Source organism: Podarcis pityusensis (genome assembly GCF_964106645.2).
Source record: "Podarcis pityusensis genome assembly, chromosome: 2".
In the NCBI taxonomy this organism is placed as follows: Eukaryota; Metazoa; Chordata; class Lepidosauria; order Squamata; family Lacertidae; genus Podarcis; species Podarcis pityusensis.
The window spans coordinates 83,395,484-83,418,088 of NC_138029.1; the positions used below are offsets into that span (position 1 = coordinate 83,395,484).

The window sequence follows — 22,605 nt, forward strand, 5'->3', positions numbered from 1 at the left end:
AGGGAGCTGTTGGGAGGAGAAGTCAGCTTGCAGACCGTCCCAATGATAATGAAGGTGGCAAGGCACACCGAACTGATAGCGTTTAATGTGGCCACCTTGGGAGGAGCTCCCATTATATTGGGGATGAGCTGGCTAGCGTTACATGATCCGCTGGTGGGCTGGCATCAGAGAGTGGTTTCTTTTGGTTCAGCACATTGCTTAGAACACTGCAAAGAGGGAAAGGGTTTGGCAGGGGCCCAAGCCACCCTAGCAGGGACTGAAGTAACGGAGAACGTGAAGGTACCACGACAATACGCAGATCTCCGCGACGTCTTCAGCGAAAGGGAAGCTGACCAATTACCCCCGCATAGACCCTTTGACTGTCAAATCAATTTACTCCCTGGGGCACAGCTCCCTGTAGGCAAGCTGTACGCCATGTCAGACAGAGAGATGCAGGAGCTAAGAGAGTTCATTGACAAGAACCTGAAGAGAGGGTTCATCAGAGAGTCCAGGGCGGTGGGGGGCAGCCCAGTGTTTTTTGTGGATAAAAAAAACACGAACAAGCCGAGGCTTGTGTGTGACTTCAGGGCCTTAAATGCAGTGTCAGAACCAGTGGCTTTCCCTATGCCCAGGATTGACGACATTTTGACAAGGGTCAGGAAGGGAAAGATTTTTACTAAACTGGACCTAAGGGGGGCGTACAACCTGATACGAATAAGGAAGGGGGATGAATGGAAAACCACCATGTTCACCCCTTTGGGGGCATTTGAATATTTAGTTATGCCCTTCGGCCTACAAGGAGGCTCCGCGTGCTTTCAATCGTTTATGAACCACGTCCTGGGGCCTTTGCTTTACAAGAATTGTGTGGCCTTCTTAGACGACGTGTTGGTGTATTCTGAGAATGAGGAGCAGCATGTGAGAGACGTCAGAGAAGTGTTGAGCAGGCTGCAAGCCAACCAGCTGTGGGTGAAACTGGAGAAGTGTCAGTTTCATACCAAGGAGGTGGAATTCCTGGGGTATCGCCGGTCAGACAAGGGATTGGCCATGGATCCCGGCAAGGTCCAGGCGGTGCTGGAATGGAAAACACCCAAAACAAGGAAGGATGTGCAGAGGTTCCTAGGATTTGGGAACTTCTATCGTAAGTTCATCCGAAACTTTGCCCACCTGACGGCGCCCATTACGGACTGTCTCAGCAGTAAGAAGAAGTTCGTTTGGACTGAGGAGGCGGAGCGAGCATTTGAGGAACTAAAAAGGGCCTTCGCCTCGGAACAACAACTCCTGCATGTGGATTTACAAAAACCGATGAGAGTGGAAACTGACGCATCAGACAGAGCTATTGGGGCGGTGCTTCTGCAGCCAGGGAAGGAGGAGTCAGAGTGGAGACCGTGTGCCTTTTTTTCGCGAAAGCTGAACAAATCCGAGAGGAACTACACGGTGTATGACCGAGAACTACTAGCCATTCATGAGGCGTTCCGGAGATGGAGGCACCTGCTAATTGGCGCACAACATAAGGTGCAAGTGTGCACTGACCACAAGAACCTAGAGTATTGGAGGACGGCACGAGTGCTCAACCAACGGCAAGTGAGATGGGCCCAGGAGTTCTCCAAATTTAACTTTGAGATTTGTTACGTGCCAGGCCCAGAGAACATTAGGGCGGACGCTCTCTCACGCAAACCTGAATATTTGGAGGGGGAGGGAGCACCCGAAGAGAGACATGTCATTCCAGAGGACCGCTGGGTGTGTGGGGCGGCATTGGTGGGACAAAGAGAACTGGTAGAGGAAACAGAGAATGATGAATACGCCCAGAATAAGCTCAGAGGTCTTAGGGGTGAGGGAGAGGAACCAGGGGGTTTCGAGGAAAGAAATGGAGCTTTGTATTACAAAGGGGCACTGTATATCCCTGAAGGAGACTTAAGGGGGAGGGTACTCAAGCAGTTGCACGACAGCCCCACGGCGGGGCATTTTGGACAACACAAAACCATGTGGTTGGTCACCAGGGAATTTTGGTGGCCTAAGGTGAGGGAAGATGTACGGGAGTATGTAAGAGGGTGTGAGCAATGCCAGCGAGCCAAAGGGGAGAGGCGGGCACCGGCGGGGCTATTAGAACCCTTACCAACCCCAGAACGACCTTGGGAGGCAGTGTCGATAGATTTTATGACTGATCTGCCGAAGTCCAAGGGGAAAACAGCCATCATGGTGGTGGTAGACCTACTAACAAAGATGTGCCACTTTGTAGCCTGCTCGCATGCAGTCACGGCGGAAGAGACAGCGAAGTTATTTGTAGAACACATTTTTAGGTTGCACGGGGTGCCATTGAGGGTGGTCTCAGACCGAGGAAAACAATTTACTTCCAGGTTCTGGAGGAAGCTCATGAGCTTACTGCAGGTGGAGGTCAACTTTTCGACTGCCCGGCACCCTGAAACCAACGGGCAGGCGGAAAGAGCAAACGGGGTCCTCCAGCAATACCTGAGGTGTTATGTCAATGACAGAGAGAATGACTGGGTAGAAAAGTTGGCGCTGGCGGAATTTGCCTACAACAATGCCGAGAATGTGTCCACAGGGATGAGCCCCTTCTTGGCTAATTATGGGTGTCATCCCAGGGCTTTCCCAGGGGGAGAAGGGGAGAGATGGGGTGTCCCGGCAGCCGAGCATTTTGTAGAAGAAATGGAAGCAATCCATCGTCAGCTCCAACTCAACTTAGAAAGGGCGAAGGAAGAATACAAGAGGCAGGCAGACAAGAACCGAAGGGAAGGTGAAACCATAAGGGTGGGAGATAGGGTGTGGCTGTCAACCTAAGGGTTGCCGTTCAAAGGAGGTTGTAAGAAATTAAGACCCAGGAGATTGGGTCCCTTTGAGGTCATTCAACAGGTCAACCCAGTGGCTTTCAGGCTCCGGTTACCCAACCACATGAAACTGCACCCAGTATTTCACAGGTCGTTACTGTCACCGTATGAGGGGGGACGAGAAGGGATGGCCACTCGGGGACCGGTCATAGAAGAAAGGGAATGCAGCAGCCATGTGGCAGAAATCCTCGACGCCAGATGGAAGGGGGATCAGGTGGAGTATTTGGTAGCGTGGGAAGGAGAACCGGAGTCAGAAAACACTTGGGTAATGGCAGAAGATATCAATGACGAGGTATTGATAGAAACGTTCCATCAAAGGTTCCCAAGGAAACCTCAGCCTGTGGAGAGGTTCCGGAGGGAATACTTTGGGACCACCGATGAGGAGGAGGAGTTGGAAGGATTCTCGGAATCGGAAGGGGAAGGGGAGATGGACTCTGAGGAGGAGGAGTACTTCGAGACCAGGAACCGCAACAGGTGGAGAGAAGTGTTCGGGACATCGGAAGATGAAGGAAGTTCATTCCGGGGTTTTGCCTCCTCACCGCCCGTAGAGGAGGGGGCGAGAGGGGATGAAGGGGGCCCTGGAGGGGAGGTGGATGTCAGGGAACTGCCATCGGAAGGAAGGGAAGTGAAAGGGCTCACACAGGTTGGGAGAGACTCAGCAGCTGAAGAGGGAACCAGTAGGGGGAGAGGAGCTGGGCTGAGGGAAAGGGAGCTGGAGGGATGGCTCAGAGACACTTCCAGCGAAAACAGTGGGGAAGTTTCAGGACCTCCTGTAGGGACACCCACTCCTCGCCGGAAACTGTCACGCAGAGAGTCCAGAAGACGTGTTTCCGTTAAGGAGCTTTTATGTTGGAAGCGATTCCGAAAGCAACCACTGTCGGAATCTGCCAGCGACTGACGGAGCCATGTTTAAGGGGCTCCGTTACAGACAGAGGTTTGCAAACTTGACCAAACTCTGAGGGACTAGGATTTTACACACAAGCAGCTCATCGTCCCATCACATAAATGAAAGATAAGTTATGGGAAGATTCATTGCATTTTTTATTTTTATTTTTTATTTTATTTTCTTCTTTTCTGTATTGTGATGTGATGTTCTGTTTTTGCTTAATATGCTGTTTTCTATTTTTCCTTTTTGTAACCTTTCAAATCTTAATAAATATTATTTTAAAAAATAAATAGATGGCTGTGCGGAGGTGAGGACTTTCAGTTTCAGCAACTGCTCCATGGGGCTCAAGATCTATCATTAGGTCTGACAGTCCACCAAGTCTGTGCAGATTGTGTTTTTGCTAATAAAGAGTTAACTCAATGCTGTGATTTATTGCCAGTTTCCTCCCGACATTATATAACCTGCCTTGATAGACAGGTAAAACCAGCCTCATCCAAATATTGTTATAAAATAGAATGGTTTGTCAAGCTGAATTTGATGTAGAACCTTTGCTATTGTTTTGTAGTTCTAAATATATTTAATGATTCACATATATGAATGATAATGCTTCAGTGCCTTATATTGCACTATATTTTCCCGCATTACTTATTATATTTTACTTTCTGGATTCTATAAAAAAAAGTATATAGCTGCACACACAACCACTTTAAAATATTAGTTTTCCCCCATATAGTGTTTTCTCCATGCAGCATCCAAAAAAGGAGGGGGAAAAATATTTTACTGAACAATCTCTCTATATCGGATGAATGAGGTTAAAAAAGAAAACACAAAGTTTAGTAACTTATTTAGGATGGTTGCTTAGAATATTTGTACAATGTATTTCTGTGTGATAGGGTTTTTCCAAAAGATTTGGCCTATTATACATTCTGTCCCACTCCACTTCAAAGAACTCTCATTGAAGAAAAAGATCATTATCCTTTCCAATAAAACTTCTGCTAAACAAGTAATTTTCAATTTAGGAGCAGGTGACACTAAGATATCTCCCAAGGGCAGTGTATTTAGTCTTTTTACATAACCAAACAAAACAGTTACGATGAAAGCCGGATGTTCTTCAGCCCTTGGATATAATGAAAACGTCAGCATTGTATGCAATTTTGGAACTAGCAGTTTTACTAGAACCATTTAACATTTATCATCACCTTCTACAAGCGAGTTCTCAGCAACAAGAAAAGTTACATAAAGCAAACCATTCCTTCCTTTACTGTGCCTTCATGAGGAGGCAGATCTGTTTTTAATTCATTTGCATCTCTTTTTTTGGTGAAAACCGCCTGTATAATGAATTTTCTTGCTGTATGAAGGAAATGAAGACAAAAGACTGGTGAGAAGCCCTTGCTGTGTGGTAGCTTTGTCTGCTCATTGTTATTTGTCCTGCTTTTTCCATTTCTTCCGTCTCACTTTCCTCCTTTTGCCGTAGTCTCATAGTTTCTTTTCCCCACTCCTATCAAGTGAATGCTCTCTTGTTCCGTTCCCATTGCTCCTCTATCTTATGTGTCATATTGTCCCCATACCTCCATAGACCTGTTCAGTAAGTCATTGAGGGTGTAAATGGATTTCTGGATTGGGACTGTGTCCCCTGGCTCTACTCTCAAGCTCTAGGATTGTGAAAGAGCAGACCTACAGTATTCAAGGCTCCAACACATGTAGGTTCCCCCTGCATGACCCCTACACAGTAAAAATGGAAGCTGCAAATCACATGAATAATTACAAATATCAGCCTCTAAGTGAGGACGGGAGAAAGGGCTTTCTCAGTTATCATGGAACTCCCTTCCACTTGAATCACTTTGAAGGCAAAATGACTCAGTGCTGAATCTGATTCTGTGCTGAATTTGATGGCACAATTGATTTAGGTCTGTTGGAGGTCTAAGGAGCAGCATAAAATTACACCTTATGGAATCAGTTTCAGTTGTTGCAGCCTCAGGATATAGGCAGGATGCTTGCAGTGATGGGGCCAACAATATGTCCTCTTCATCCCTGCCCATTATGGCTGATAAAATATAGGAGGGGATTGATTGGCTGGGTTTAGGGAGTTCCTTGCTTCAGGAGGCGTTTTGCCCTATGCCTTGAAAGAGGTGGTGGTACAGCCTCTCTTGAAATGGTTTTCTCTATATGTGGAGGTTTTCAAAAACTACCATACAGACTCTAATATTCATTTCCTGGGCAATGTGATCAAAAGGGTTATGACCAACTAGCTGTAAAAAAAGTGCTGTGGGTGGGTGGTTCCCCCATGAAGGAACACTTTCATCTCTGGGTTTTCTCCTGAATTCCAATGTGCCACTGGAGTCTGAAGTGCTGCTTTCCTCTTTTGGGGTAATTTGTAAGTGGCCATCCTACCTTGAAGGGTTAATGATCTTCCATGGTCCATCCAGCCATATGTTTGTGAATCTGTGAGGCGCCACTCAAAGAAGTAAGTGAGAAAACATTTATCTTTGTGGTTGTGCACTACACTAGAAGGTTCCAGTTGTGAGAAGAAGTAAGAACACATCATATCTTGTCTAAAGCTCTGGAGGTTCCTGGAATGGAGCCCTACAGAGTCCACGCAGAAGAAGTGAGCCTAGAGAAATACCATAAAAGTTATTTATATAAATGCCTAAGGAACTGCTTAATTTGTAAGGGAGAACATTACTCCAGTCACCATATTAACTGACCAACATGATTTACGTTTACTAGTAATGCTAAGGAAAAGTTGGTTCTACAAAGTGGTAGGCTTGTAACAGGTCAGGAAGAAAGACAAGGATAAGGGGTACGTCTGGATTCTTGCAAGGATGCCAGGGCAAGTGAGATGGACAGTGCAAAGAACTTTCCATAAAAAACAATACGCTGATGTTCCTATTCATCGCACTTTCAGCACTCTAAAAACAATGATATTAGAATACAAGAATGAGGCCTCATCAGGCTAGCTGCACGTTTTGAATATTCTATAGGACAATAGAATGATTCTTAGTTAAAACAGATGGAAAAATGGTTTTGGAACAGAGCTATAGAATATATGTTAATTCATTTAGTGGGACTCCTGCTCTTCCTCATGCATTTTGTTTCTTCATGCTGGCTTTGATTGAGAATGTTAATATGCTGAATGGATTGCTATACAAGAAGACAGATTTCCACAAGCCCTTTTGCAAAACATTATTTCCAGAAGTGTAGCTTTTTGTCATTAAGTGTATTTAAATTTTGTGTGCCTACATAATGAATTCATGAATGTATAATTCACTTCCTTTACTCTAATCAGTCATTATTTTGGAATCCTGCCTGCATGAGAAAAAACAGATCTGCACAGAGATTTACCAGTATACCACTTAATTAGAATACAAAATGCAAAACTGGTGGTGAGGCATCCTGACATCTTAATATCTGCTTGAAATCTGCATCTGGGGATTTAGTTAGGTTAGATCCAATGTATAGTCAAACAAGAGCTACAAAAATAGGTAACTGAAGGTGAATGGTTACCTATGAACACAGCTCCATTAAAGGGAACACCATGGGTTGGATCCAGACCTGCCAGGAAGGAAGCTTTGCTGCTGCTGGTGGAAGGTGATTTTAGCTAATTCCTCTTTTCTCTTGTGGTTCTTTGTGCCTCCACAAAACGTGCTTCAGAGGCTTGGGAGGCCTTCAGAAGTGTGGGAGTTTGCTTGGAGGCAGTGGCAGAGGGAAGATGGAGTTGGTGAAATTGCTATTCTCTCATCCTCCAACCAGTGTCCCTTATGAGAAGGGAAGGAATTGTCAACATGTGGTGATTAATCTGTGATTGTTCATTCACACTTTCTTTCTTTCTTTCTTTCTTTGTTTGTTTGTAGCACTGTATCCCACGCTTCAGCCAAAATGTCTCCCAGAAAGGATTACATACAGTAAATTAAAGGCCAACCCTGCTTGGCAGGCTTAGAATCCAATAAACATGAGACAAGGGACATGCAACTCATGTGAACAGGCTCTGAATCTCTAGCAACTCAGCTAATTAGACTGAAAGCCTGCCACACACAGTGAGGCCAAATGAAATGCGCTTTTAAAAATGTTATAGAATGGCTGACCACCTTACTTTCTCTCATGCTTTGAAATTAAATGTTAGAAATATATATTTAATGTTTGACCTGACATTTCTAGGATTTCTTTTTTGTGAAATAACAATTGACAGCTGACTGATGACATATCCAAGATCCATTTCCATCAAATTAAAAGAAAAGTGGTTGCATAGCTGTTGATGAATTAGAAGCACAACATATAGAGCTGGATCTAGGCATTTCTAGGTATGTTTCTCCTTAAATATAAAATACAACATTATTAAAAGCAGGGGAAAAAACCCCAGAATTTTTGCCAATATTAATGGAAATATATCTTCAGTGTGTGAAGTTATGGGCAGCTTTCAGTCTAATCAGCTGGATTCATATGTGCATATCCATTGCTGACTAGCAATAATTGATGACTTTCATGTGTGAAGGCACAAACCTCAACTAATCACCACAGGTAGAGCATTCCCAACATCTGGTGTTATGTGAATGTACAGCATTTTCTGATGGTGACAGTTCACACATCTGATTGAGAGTCTACCATTCTTGATTTAATGACAGATATTTAGGGGATGAAAGTGCACGTCTGAAGTAGCTAAATATCCATTTGGAAATAGACGATTCCCACTGTCTGGAGAAACGTGTGTGTCTTAATCACCCCAGTCTTATTGGCTTAGGTGGACGTGGCTAGACCACCCACTATTTTACGTGCTTGCATAATACATGTTTATGAATATACACAACCCTAGCCACACAGCTCTAAATTCTTTATTGAAAAAGTATAAAACTATATAAAACCCAGGTACCTGTTTAATGCTAGCCATGTGAACATATTGCCTTCTAAATATGTGATGAAATAGTGCTTTGCCTTCAATCAGCATAATTACAAACATGCGTAAGGGTACACATATGAAATCACTATCGACCTAGAAACACATATGAAATCACTATCGACCTAGAAACAAAATGTTTTGCTGCTCATTCCTCTTAGGTAGCTTTCTAGGAAAATTATTTCAAGTGCAGTTTTGTGATGGCTAATCTTTCTGTTCTTCGCTAATTCATTGGGGGCAGGGGGACTCTTTAAGTTATTCTGGTTTTACTTAACACTTAAAAAAAACCCCTAACCCCTGCTACTACCACTTAGGAACAAGCCCACCATATTTCCAAGTAAGAAAATTACTTTCAATTCTACTGCTTGTAAACCAGAATGAGGCACCTTAAATGAAGCAAAAGAAGGAAATTAGCCCCAGATACAGCTGACTGCCGGCCATGTGTTTCTGCAGAGGGAATCTACAGGCCTCTCCTAGAGCTCCCTCATCACCAGATCACTAGACATATAAAATGTGCAAATCAAGACATAATCTGGGAAAGAGTCTGTTGCAATATAGCAGACAGGAATACATCATATTTTTTGGCTTACATACTCCCCCCTCCAAAAGGGCAACATTTGGCCAATGAATAGAATGTTTTAAAAGACCCTACCAGCCCCCAGTTTATAATGAAAGCTTTTCCATGTTTGAGATACTATATTTACTTAGTTCAAATATTTATGGGTGCAATGTATATACAGTATTGAACAAAACAGAAACCAGATTCATTCCTTAATGAGTGTGAAGGAATAGACTACATACAGAACTAAATATACCATAGTGTGAAGGGGGGGGGGGCGGGAAGCTGCTTGGCTAATACTTTGTTACGCAGCAACCCTAAGAAAATGAAAGTCTTAACAGCTACCGGACTGAAGAACAAAAACAAAATAAATTGGTATTAGTTTTTGTTCATTATCAGATTCCACCCCCCCACCCCCAAGACAAAGGTTAGAATGTTCAAAACGTCTCTGAATTTATTCAGCTGTCCTTGTGGTCTCATGTTTCAGAAGTGGCTGCTGTGCTGTCTGTGTTTCCATATGACTGGATTAAAGCTATCTGGCAGGCTGGTAAAGTTCTTAGGCCAGCACTGCCGTGCTTGTTCAAATCCTCAGTCATCAGCCATTGACAAGCTGCTAAATGCAGGATAACATCTCCATTTTTTTAAGCAGCAGAACCGCAAGGCCAATACATCAGTGAGGGATGTATTCCTCAGAAATACATCTACATGCTACTAATTAGGGGAAGAGGAACATTTGCAGAAGTAAAACAACAACCACCACCAACAGTAGTGATAATCATCATTTAATTTGATGCATTTATATTTTGTGCTTCCCATGAGGATCTCAGAACAATGTCTTTGCCTCACAACAATCCTGTGAGGCAGGCTGCTTGCTTGTCGCAAGGCCATTTGGTCAGTTTCACACCCAAGCCCACCATTTTGGGCTGCCTCCCTAGAGTTTATGGTAGCCATGTGTCTTTGCTATTTGAGGACTGAAAAAGCTTTGCTTGCCAATAGAAGCTAAAGAATTGGATGGGATTTAGAACACACACCTTGCTTCAAGCTTACATCAGAAGTATGCCTTATTGTACACAGAGAAGGCTATGATTGCTGGACTTCCAATCCTACCTGTCCTGTATATTCTGGAATAGCTGTCCAGATGATGGTTTCCCAGGCAGGTAAGTTATATAGGGGAAAATATCTCTCCACCCCCACCTTGAGTGCAACATCTGTTACTGTTTGTGAGTCTATTCAAAATTCATAATGGATTCCATCTGTCTTTGAGTGGAAAAATGAACATGTCAAAATTACATTGCAAATGGTGTCTTTGTAGATCATCTCAGAAGGAAGTATGCACAGAAATGGTGCAAATGCAAGTCTGAGCATGGACCGTAAGATTTAATCTTGGCACTGTTGAGGACTCTGTATTTCAAAGTATTTTGATTGTCACAATCACAATTAAATTACCACATGTGTTCGTCTATTTCTAATTGCACATCTCTCTAGAAAGCTTTTCCTGTTCCCAGCATGCATTTCAGCCTACCATCAGAAGTACATGAAACAAAATGGACAAGAAAACATAAAATACAATGCAAGGTTTTCATGCTACTTTCTGCTTCTGAAATGCATAAAGCCCACGCAAACCCCACAATATTTGAAATCAGAGCACAGGACTCAGGGACACAATATGACCAATAGGCCTTGGATGCAATGATTGAACATGCCCAGAGACAGAAAAAATAATTCTTAAAGAGACATTATTGGCCATCTATGATTGTGTTCAACCTAATGAAAGCTTAGATTTGGTCTCAGGAAGCTTAAGTTAGTGTCCTAGTATGAAACAAGAAGTTCAGTCAATTCACTTCCCCTCACATGCACACATTCGTTACTATTTCCACATACAGTGGTACCTCAGGTTAAGTACTTAATTCGTTCCGGAGGTCTGTTCTTAACTTGAAACTGTTCTTAACCTGAAGCACCACTTTAGCTAATGGGGCCTCCTGCTGCTGCCATGCCGCCAGAGCCCGATTATCCTGAAGCAAAGTTCTTAACCTGAAGCACTATTTCTGGGTTAGCGGAGTGTGTAACCTGACGCGTATGTAACCTGACGCGTATGTAACCCGAGGTACCACTGTACTTTGAGGAAAGAGAGGGTGCTTAAGAAGGTAGCTGGCCCTGCTCTACTCATCAAAACACAGACAATGTTGAAACACATCTGCGTACTGATAGAAACTCAGGAACTATGCCTTGGAATGATATTCTGGGTCTGTCATGAAAAGTGACCCCCTCCTTGACAGGGTCCAGTGAATATCTAAAAAGTGCATGTGAAAACTAACACAAGCTGCAAACTAAAATTAATATTTTGTGAAAAATGCCTTTTAAAGATCCATATTAATACGGGATTGTGAATCATGTAACGTAGCCAATTGTAAGTCACCAACAGCTAAACACTATATGTATACTCTGGTTGGTCGCATTGAGTTCAATGGGGCTTGCTCTCAGGTAAATCAGTGTAGGATTTCAATCCTGCTTTGCTTATTTCCCCCCGATTCTCGCTTGCTACAATTTTCACTTTTTAATTCCCACCCCTTTAACACAACACCATGACTCTTTTTGCAAATCCTGGGTTTAAAATCCAAACAATAAAAGTGTTCTTATTAAAACATGCACTCCACAGGCATTTTTAAGTTTGGTAGTCTATTTTGGATACATAACCCTGAAACTTTCATCGGCCTGAAAGTGTCCTTCTAAGTATATTAGCAATATCTCAGGTATGGAAATGTTATATAAAATATCAACACATTTACCCTGTCACGCCATCTGTGTGAGCTGCAGTCTCCACAACCAAACCTTTTACACACTGAAATCATTATCTCTCTGAAGTCTGCAGCTGGCATTTAAAACTTATTGATGGCATGGGTATCAGTGGCTCAGTAGGCAGCCCTTTTGCCTGAGGCTCACGAGGTCACAGGTTCACATTCTGCTCAGAAGAAAAGCTGGACATATTCCAGGATTGTGTGTGGGCTGTGCTAGACTCCTAGGGGGCAGTCCTTAAGTCAGTAAGTGAAACCATGTATGCCTTGTAGATATCAAAGCTTTGTGTTCCTAATGGCAGAAGAGAAAGCGGGCAAGGAAGCTACATTCTGTATGCTTAGAGCAAGTGAAAAAATATATAACCAAGTCTTGGATTCTTTCACTAGTAAATGCTACACAACAGTTACTATTACCAATCTGGGGGTTTCTGAGGAAATGACTATAATAATTAAGCACAGGTACACATTCACAAACATCACCTGCGGGCAAAAAATCTGCAAGGGGTGGGATGTGAAGTAGAACACTATGATAAATTTGAATTTAACCTGCTCTGGTGTTAATGCTCTGATGCTTGGTTATCCCAGATGTCTCCCTCCTCATCTTCTTTATAGACAGGTAAAGTTGGATCTCTTGAAGGAACTGGGGATCACACTCTAGGCAAAGGTTGGACAGGTGATCAATGTACAGCATGAGATTTTGCTGTGGCAATGTGCCTCCAACAGTGACTGGATCATCTAGTCAAAAGAAACAAAACCAATATGAAACATTTTGCTTGAGAAACAAAACCAATATGAAACATTTTGCTTGACCAAACAAATCCTACGCATAATGGCAGAAAGTGGCATTTCCAGTAAAGAGGGATCATAAGCATTTAACCGAAAGGGCTGAAATATTTGGAGACAATTTCTTGCATTTGTTAGGACGTAAGTGTTGCTACTCAGGAGTTTCGTAACTGAACCCATTATTTTTTTTGAGAGTGATGGTTAGAGGGACCCAATTATTATCAGAACTTCATTGTATGATTGGTGGGAGAGCTAACATTTAGCCACATAGCTAATTCTGCAACTTATATTGTCCTCCCCCCCAGCTGTTATTATTTAACAAACAAAATTTTACTCAAAAAATTTATATATCCCTTGATTGTAAAAAAAAGCCCTCTAAGCAGTTTTCAAAAACTCAAAATAAAACATTAACATTATTGATAAAAACAGTTTAAACCAATATTTTAAAATATTCAAAAGATTATTAAAATAAACAGTAGCTAAAAAGAAATAAAACACACTTCTACATGTCTGAATAGGCTTGCCTATTTTATTTAGCCACAAAGGGGGAAACATCCAAGCCCCAATCCAAATTGCCCTCCAACAGCTGATGAAACTACCATGCAACATATAGCTTAGCCCTGATTTTGTTCTTCAAAATCAGGTTTACTTACTAATAAGGAGAAACTGGTATCAAGCTCCTCTTTCCTCTGTTAGTTTTCTGCTTTCATCACTTTGACTATCACAGCGTACTCTAGATCAGTGTGTTGGATCCAGAATTAATCATGCTCAGAGTAGGTTCTGACTACCATAAATTCCAGTGATTTAAATGGGTCTGCTCTAAGCACCACTAAGACTGGATCCAAACCATCATGTGTAATATTCTGATTTAAAGCTGACTGGATGGATTTCAATCCACTTGCAGAAGCACCAGATCATCTCCTGACTCAAAATATTATTGAATATTATCTTTCATAAGAACATTAACAATGATTTTTAAATTTTGCTGATTTTGTTAGTACAGTGGTAACTCGGGTTAAGTACTTAATTCATTCTGGAGGTCCATTCTTAACCTGAAACTGTTCTTAACCTGAAGCACCACTTTAGCTAATGGGACCTCCTGCTGCCACCGTGCTGCTGGAGCACGATTTCTGTTCTTATCCTGAAGCAAAGTTCTTAACCTGAAGCACTAATTCTGGGTTAGCAGAGTGTGTAACCTGAAGCGTATGTAACCTAGGACCCTCGTATCTACGGGACCGCCTCTCCTGGTATGCCCCACAGAGGAACTTACGGTCTTCAAATAAAAACATCTTGAAGGTCCCAGGCCTCAGAGAGGTTAGGCTGGCCTCAACTAGAGCCAGGGCTTTTTCGGCTGCGGCTCCAACCTGGTGGAACGCTCTGTCACAAGAGACAAGGGCCCTCCAGGACTTGACATCTTTCCGCAGGGCCTGCAAGACAGAGCTGTTCCACCAGGCCTTTGGTCAGGGCGCAGCCTGACTCCCTCCTTTGGCAATCTTTACAATACTTTAGTTTATGGTTGCCATCAATTTTGATTTTAATTAGTTCTTTGATGTTTTTATAATGTTGCACTATTTTAGTGTTGTTAGCCGCCCTGAGCCCGGCTTCGGCTGGGGAGGGCGGGATATAAATAAAATTTATTATTATTATTATTATTATTATTATTATTAACCTGAAGCGTATGTAACCCAAGGTACCACTGTATATATTTTTCCATTAAGCAGCTTATAAATTCTTCCAAATAAAACACAGTTCAAAGGCTAAAGAAATTATATTCCAATCAGAATTAACCTTAGTACTTTGGGGATACACACACACACCACACAATTAATAAACACAGGGAAAGGATCACTTTCTTTCTGAAGACAGTTCTGACTAGATATGCTGCTATTTGAGATTAATTTTTTAGGCTCCAAGTACACTTAGATGGAAAATCCCTCAAAATATTTATTCCTCGAAGCAAAGTCAGTGGATCTATGAATTAAAACGATCAAATGCTTTCAGACTCATAAAACAAGCACAGAGCAATTTCAAGTTTAGCCCTGGTAAAGGTAAACTGAGCTTCCTTTGTGATGCGAATGTAATGGAAACTTGAATGCTCAGTAACTGACTTCTCTGTTCATTCTCTGCAAAATAATTTCTGCTCCAGGAATATGCACGATCATAGGTTTGCACTAAGCCATGGTTTGGCTTAATGTTATGTGCGAACTGAACCTATGCGTAAAATCAATAAACATGGGACAAAATTGCTGTGAGGCGATAGGCAAGTTGCTGATTATGCAGAGAATGAACAGAGATTTTAGATTTACATATATATGCACATCACGAATCGGGTCACCATGACACTTGTACCATGATTACCACCCCCACATCCCCACAGTGGACATATTTGGATAAATGGGAAAAGCATGGCAAAGAAAGAAACCACAGCTTGTTTTAGAAACAATAAAAAGTAATACAGAATAGTGCTTTAGGTTGCAGGTTTATACACTCTCACCTGAGTGAGAGTAAAACCTACTGAATTCAATGGGACTTACTTTGAGTAGACATGCATAGAATTGCACTGCAAACAGATTCAGGTTAAATCCAAAATCTAACAACAATTTCCTCCTGGATTGTTGCTTTAAAAAGTCAGTGTAATTGAGGTTTCTACAGCTTTAGTGTGTGAAAGAGCCATTTGATATACCAAATATGCTCCATAGGAGGTTTAAATAGGAGGCTGCATTCCAGAACTTTGATACAAAATAGAAAAGTAAAACAAATGCACTTCACTACATAACAAGAACACATTTCATAAAGGAGCAGAGCATGTCCTCTTAACCTGTGACAACAAATTTGTTTATTTAGTTTTCTTCTTAGTAAGAAAGCAATTGGTTTTTTCGCCCAATAAAAATATCCTTATGCATTTATAAACACTACTGGTAATTATGTAATTACCCAGCCCAATCATGTTAAATTGCTGTCAGTTAGGTTCCCACCACTGATTACCCATGTAGTGCACTAAATCTAAATGAAGCCTTTGCTAAAGTGCACTTAGTGATTTACAAAGGTGTCTCTATGGTTCTAAAAACCATAACAGCACTATATTATTTGCTATAATCACTCAGTGTCCAAGGTCAAGGATAGATCTCACTGAATTTCTTGTATAAAAATGGAAAGAAACACAGAATTAAACACATGGCTTATTTTTGTGTTCCTCATCATGACTTCTGCATCTAATGGTAACCTTTCACCTCCACACATTTAAAATGCTATAATTATGTAATTAAAACCAATTATGTAATTTTACCCTATGGATTCTTATCCTACAGGATCCAAATCAATTATTTTGTTCAGTGGCCTTGAAAGATTTTGTAATATGAAACAAACAGTGAGGTTTAAAATTAAGGAGTAGGAAAATTTACAAATTAATCAAATTAATCCTGCCAAGGGGCTATTTACATGTAACTCAACGTCAAACAAATCCTGGGATGATGTTCAACTCAGAAAGCAACCAACAATATATTTCACAGTCCTTTATAAATTGTAAAAAATATGAATGCCTGCTAAGATTGACAAGCCAAATCGGATGACAACAGATACATTCCGGTACAGTTGTTCAGTCTCCATCTTAATTTCCAAGGTTCGTATAATAAATAGTGGAAAAATCCAAAGTAATGTCATCATAGACTGGCTGACATTGCTACAGGGGAGATTAATGAGGAATGGGGAAATTTCTCCTTCCCCCTGAATGCTAAAGAATGTCCTGGCTTGTGGGCTTCCCAAGAAGCATTTTGGTTGCCACTGTGGGTAATGGGCTGCTGGACTAGATAGGTGTTTGTTCTGATCCAGTGGGTCTCTTCTTAAGTTCAGACCTAACCACAACATGTAAAATCAGAAGGAACTCTTGGGGGGGGGGGGACTGATCTGACTCAGCATGATAATTCTTCACAGGTGCTTATAATATCAGGGGAAACAGTTGGTAACTGCCTTCAATTTTAACTTGAAGATTGCCACTTGTCCAGTTTTAATTTTAATTTATTTGAATTAAAATGTATCTTAATTTATTGATCGCTTGTTTTTATGCATTGTCTTACTTGTATGACGTTAGCCGCTCTGAGCCCGGCTTTGGCCGGGGAGGGTGGGATATAAATAAATTATTATAATTATAATTATTATTATTATTCACTTTCCTATATTTTCTTTCTCCGCTTTCCCAGCAATCATGAGAACAATCTTCCAGAAGCTGAAATAAATCACAGGAGCTGCTGGTCTCTCTCTTACTGCTTCCATACCACACACCATTTTCCACCTTCCTATTATATGAAATGATTTGACATTTCAAAAGATGCTACATCACCCTAGCCTTGCAAAGAGCATTTCCCGGGTTAGCAAACTAGTGAAAACAAACAAAAATTGAACAATATTTCTTTCCTCATCTCCAGAAAAAAAAAACCCTTTCTACATGAGACCAAATTTTAAACAGAAATGCAGTGACTTGTCATTTGGAGGCTACGATGTTGAGTTGCAATACCATATATCTGAATTTGAATTCTTTAAATAAAATAAATAAAAACATATGCATCTGCTAAAACTATATGAAATATACCCAGTGCTTTTTTCAGGGGCGGGTGCAGGGGTACGCATACCCCTAAACATTTTGTGAATCTAAGTTTGGCCTCATTGAGGGGCAGTATTTCAATATGAATAGGAAAATGAGAGTACCTCTAAACATTTTTTAAAGGAAAAAAGCACTGCATATACCAAATGGCATCTCCATCACATTGTACTGTTAAGTTACAATTAAAAATGACTTTTTTACATACAGAATAAAGTCCTTTTTGGATCAGAACAATTATCATCTTTGACTATGCAGTTTTGGGGGGCAAGTGTATCATTCACTTAAAAACTCCCCCTCCCCCCCAAAAAAACTCATAAAGGTCTAAGAAACAATGAACATTATGAATAAAACCATGGTCCTTCTTGAACGGGATTTGCTTCTAAATCAAATGGAGTTTGTTACTAATCAGATTTCCTCATTTTAAAATTTATCTTTATCCAAGCAAAGGTGATTTATATCTATGAATACAAAGTTCTGTCATGAGGTCAGCATGTCCAAAGAGGTATGTTCAAAGAAAGATAATGTGCCTGAAAGTCTAAAGTTGCACAAATCCCCTTCTCCCACCACATTGAATAAAGTTTCCTAAGCGGTATACAATACAAAAATTAAACACTGACACAGGTCTTGCCCCCTGGTATATAACAAGAACAACAGCTTACTGAATGAAAAGGGCATAGGGAAGGGAAGGGAAAACAAATAAATTCAGATACCCAAACTTTCTAGTCACATAATGACAAGGTGCAACGGCCACTGAAGAAACAATTGAGAGACAGGAGGAGCCAAATTGCAGTTTGTCTCAGCAGAGTCAAGGGAGCAAAAATGTTTAAGGAGTTACATGTACATATGAGACTTCTGATCTGTGCTGCCCTGATCCACCCCTCCTAGACTACTGGTGCAGCAACAGGTAAGAATTAAAAACCATAATGAGGGAAGCAGTCTCGATACAGAATAATAGCACCACAATCTGGGTGTTGGGCTCACTTTGATCCTTACCCAGTCTTTAAGATTATGATTCCTTATTCATTCAAATTAGGGGAAAAATCCTTTCAAAATATGGAGCTATATACTTAAACCAGAGCATTTGCAGAATCCCCAAACCAAGTTCTCTCTAAACATAAAGCATACATTTATCAGCTAAACACCCCGCCTCATCCCCCATTTTGCTTGCAATATGTCACTCATGTCTGCCACGAACAAGATCCTGCTGTTTTTAAAGTTGAACCCCTGCTGCAATTTGGCCACTCAAAATATTCTGTCATAGTTCATCTAATACAGAATTTTTCAATATATCCGTATTTGGATTCCTTTGCAAATTCTTTTTCTGCTCTGTGTGTGAAGTTCCATAAGCTGGAAATAAAAGTTTTAATGTGCTCTTTCAAAACCAAAAGAAAGTGAAAGAAATAGACTACAATCCCCCTGGTAAAAAATTATCACACAGTATACTGTTCAGCTTTGCTTTATGGTTCATAGAACTGGCAGGTTATTTTAATTGCCTCTTTACTTATTTTATAAGTCAGATATAGTTTGGGTTTTCTTTTCTTTTCATACTGATGATGACTGCTCACTAGGTTTTCAGTTCTATTTTGTCAAGCACTGACCTTCATCTTTCTAATCTTCATCTACAAAGCACTTATTACATTTTCTAAGAAGGACAGCATATCTCAAAGTAAAGGAATTACACCTTTGTGAATTCCCATGTGGCAAAAACATCACTGTTGTTTTTAATGGCTGCTTCTTTGGCCCACAAACACCTCTTCAAAATCCTGACACTGGTCCACACATACAGCAAAAATGTAAACAAAGCAAAATCTGTGAGCTAGATTGTAATCTACAGCCACTAATATTTGGCAGCCTTGAGATATAAATCTATTTTTGTTGTGATACAGCAAAGCAGCAAAATGGTCATCTGGTTAAGCTGGCAACCTAGAATAATCAAAAATCAAACTGGTGAACTATAATTACAGCAAGATGATAATCCGGTTAAACTGGGTGACCTATAATATCAATACCTGGCTTCTCATTCCAATGGTAGTTTCTGTTTCTCATTCATGTCAAAATCATAACTGACCTGAAACTGTAGCACAGGGATGGGGAGCTTGTGTCCCCCTCAGCTGTTTTTGAACTATAACTCCTGTCATCATGCTAGCTGGGGCTGATGGGAGATGGAGTCCAACAACATATGGAGAACCACAAGTCCCTACTGCTCCTGTAATGCAGGAACAGGGAGCATGTGTCTTTACAAGTGTTGTTGGACTTCCAACAGCCCATCAGCCCTAGGCTAATATGGCCAATGATCATGGAAAATAGGAGTTATAGTCCAACAACATCTGAAGGCCTGTAGGTTCCACATCCCTAATACAGAGGAAAATGAAAAAGTGAAAAAGAAAATATGGGTCAGTCTTCATGCCAATCATTACACAACAGTAACTGTGCCTTTAAAAGTTCCCTGTTTTCCTTGATTCCTTTCTTCTGAGGTGTATTCAAAATTGATTTACAAAGGACAAGGTGACTTGGACTCATTCGTGAAAAGTTAGATACAGAAGGCTACTTTCCTGTCACATGTCTCTTATTTACTTACTAATTAGTATGCCTCCCATATTAAATATCTTTTGAATGACACGTCTAGTAATATTACACTGGCCGTGGCAAGGTTTCTCTTGGAAGTTAAAAGAAACAAGGATCATCATGCTTGAGACAAAACAAAATGACCGCCTTGGTTCCTCTCTCTTTTGTGGTTGGCTGTCTTAACTGTATTTTGTTCTGAAATTGTTTGATGGGTCTTTGGACCGCAATAAAGATTTTATTATTTAATTAATTTAAAGCCTACCCTTTTCTCAGTAAAAATATAACATGAAACGATAGCATATCAGATTTGCATAAAATCGTAAGCCAGAAGCTATACATCATAATTAAATCCAACCCCTAAGGGCCTCCTAAGAAATCAATGCAAACTGTACAATAATGGAGCCAGGCAGGCCTCCTTAGGGAAGGCATTTCCCAAGAAAAGTGTTGTGATGAAGGAAAGGCCCTATATTTTATTTCTCCATACCAAACTTCAGATGAAATTACCTATGCTACTGGCAGTACACAGGGAAGTATATTTCATTTGAAGTATGTTTTGAAGGACCTGATGTATCCAGGTCTTAAGACCATTTAGGGCTTAGTGGTAAGAACCAGAATGGTGGATTGAGCGTAGAAAGAAATATGCAAGCAATGCAGGTAAGGAGTATCTGGGAAGCTACACTTCCCAAGTGATATTTGCAGGCACACAATCTGCCATTACTCAAACCATCTAGTGCAGTAAGCTGGATTCTAGCGAAGGTTGAGTTGGTTGGAGTGAAAATACAGTGGTGGGCGAAGTGGGAGAGGGTTGAAGGAGAACTCTTCTCCAGCTTGGTGTCATGACCAAGTATTATGAACATCCTTGAGCAAATACTTCAGAATCCAGAAGAAGCTTCCGAACTCTATCACAGCTGAAACTTCTGAACACTTTTCAGAGGCAGCCTCACATAGGACACATTACAATAGTCCAACTTGGATGTTATTAAGGATGCTACTAATGGCTGAGGAAAGGTATACACAGGCTGTTGCATAAGCAAACCACAGCCTTATGTTCATTTCTGTAGAAGGATGACTCTGAGTGTGGGTTAAAAAAAAGCAAATACAAAGTATGTGTATATACTACAAATTGTGTGCTTTTTCCAGTATTTGCTTTTTGGCCTTTCCTCAGTCCTCTTCAATTCAGCCCCAGAGGGAGGACAGCTGGAGTAAGATAGACTAGCATTGTGGGAGCCAGAGGGCTTTTTCACTCGTTGCTTTTCAAAGGTATGAGTTATAATTTTTTGCAGATCCCATAGTCTTAGCCATATATAGTATTGTGCCTCAGTTTTTGGATGCTGTATGATTAACTCCTTGCCCTACAAAACACAAAACAGAGTTATCCTCACCCTTATTAGATTTTTTTTCTTTACTATGATCTGATGCAAAATTATTTTTGTTTGGTCTACTCTATGCTGACAGCAATTAATACTAAGGCCTAAAACTTAAAGGGATAGAGCTAACACATGTTTTTAATCTGTAAGCAAGTTATCCAATTATTTTAGGTAAACTCTATGATTGCAACCATTCTACCTACTCTGATATAATGAATTATTTTCTCCCAAAAGGTCTTAGGAGTTGTGTAGCCTTCTTGATAGAAATATATGGTGATCTCTTCTTTACCAATCATGGGATTATTTAATGACTGTGCATTAATTGTTTGGGTGTCAGAAATAAGATACTGGGAGCATGACTGAGGAAAATCTTGTGTCAAGATTAGAATTTATCATTATAAATTGAGCCTGTGTGAGTCCTGGGCAAGAGTGACTAATGTGATGGATTGGTGATGATGAAACATAATAAATAGAATGAATGGAAAAGGTCATATTTTTGAGCATTTTTTGTAATTATAAAGATGATTTGCCTAATCTGGTGCTCACTACTTGTTGGTGCTCCTGTAAAATTAGGTGTTCCTGGCAGGGGAAAATGAAATGACAGCAAACATAACAATAGTGCAACAATTGTGCTGGTTTCCCTAACAGATGGGGAATTATAATCTACACTTTAATATTTATATTCATATAGCTGTCAAAAGCAGCAGTAGCAGCAGCAGCAACAACAGAAGTAGTATTATTGAACAAGTCCCTTATTTGCATAGCAGCATCCCTTGATAGGCATAGATATAGAAGGTTTCTTGGTGTGGTTCTAAACTATGACAAATATTTTAATTGAGGGGTATGCAAATAAATATACAAGCAAAGATTTATTTATGACAATATTTATATCATCATGTTTTATTTTAGGATTTTACTATCACCTCAAATATTGTATATGAGGTGGAATTAAATAAGTAATAAATTCACTGTATAACCTTTATAACATTTTGGGCTATGTGCTGCATTTATCCTTTTTGGCAAGTTCTTCTTCATATGTCAGGTTTGCATATATAGACAGCCAGTTTGTCTGATATTTACAGCCATTCTCTTCCTTTGCTTTCTCAACAACAACCGTGATATACAACTTGGTCGTCACTATCATATATCTAACTATGGTATAGAAATTCATGTGTCTCAGTCTTGCTTCCTCTGTATGCAATCCTCCTGAGTTTTATAGGATGCTCTTAATAAGAAGCACATTATTCTGAAGAGGAAGTCCTTGAGCAGACATTGCAAAGGAGTATGGCAAATTAGTTTCAGAATGTGGAAGGTCAACTCAGAAAAAAAGCTGAAATGTGCATTTC

General features: G+C 40.6%; 1 protein-coding gene across 11 annotated transcripts in view; it reads right to left on the minus strand.

The window, feature by feature from the left end:
• ERC2 (ELKS/RAB6-interacting/CAST family member 2) overlaps positions 1 to 22,605 on the minus strand; it is a 526,798-nt gene that overhangs the window by 65,150 nt on the left and 439,043 nt on the right. For 8 of the 11 annotated variants that reach the window (XR_013983315.1, XR_013983316.1, XR_013983317.1 and 5 more), the window contains one exon: positions 12,494 to 12,682. The gene's annotated coding sequence lies outside the window, so the exon portion shown is untranslated. Of the gene's footprint in view, positions 1 to 12,493; positions 12,683 to 22,605 lie in introns of those variants that run through there. The other 3 variants (XM_080996735.1, XM_080996737.1, XM_080996736.1) reach the window with 1 other exon arrangement.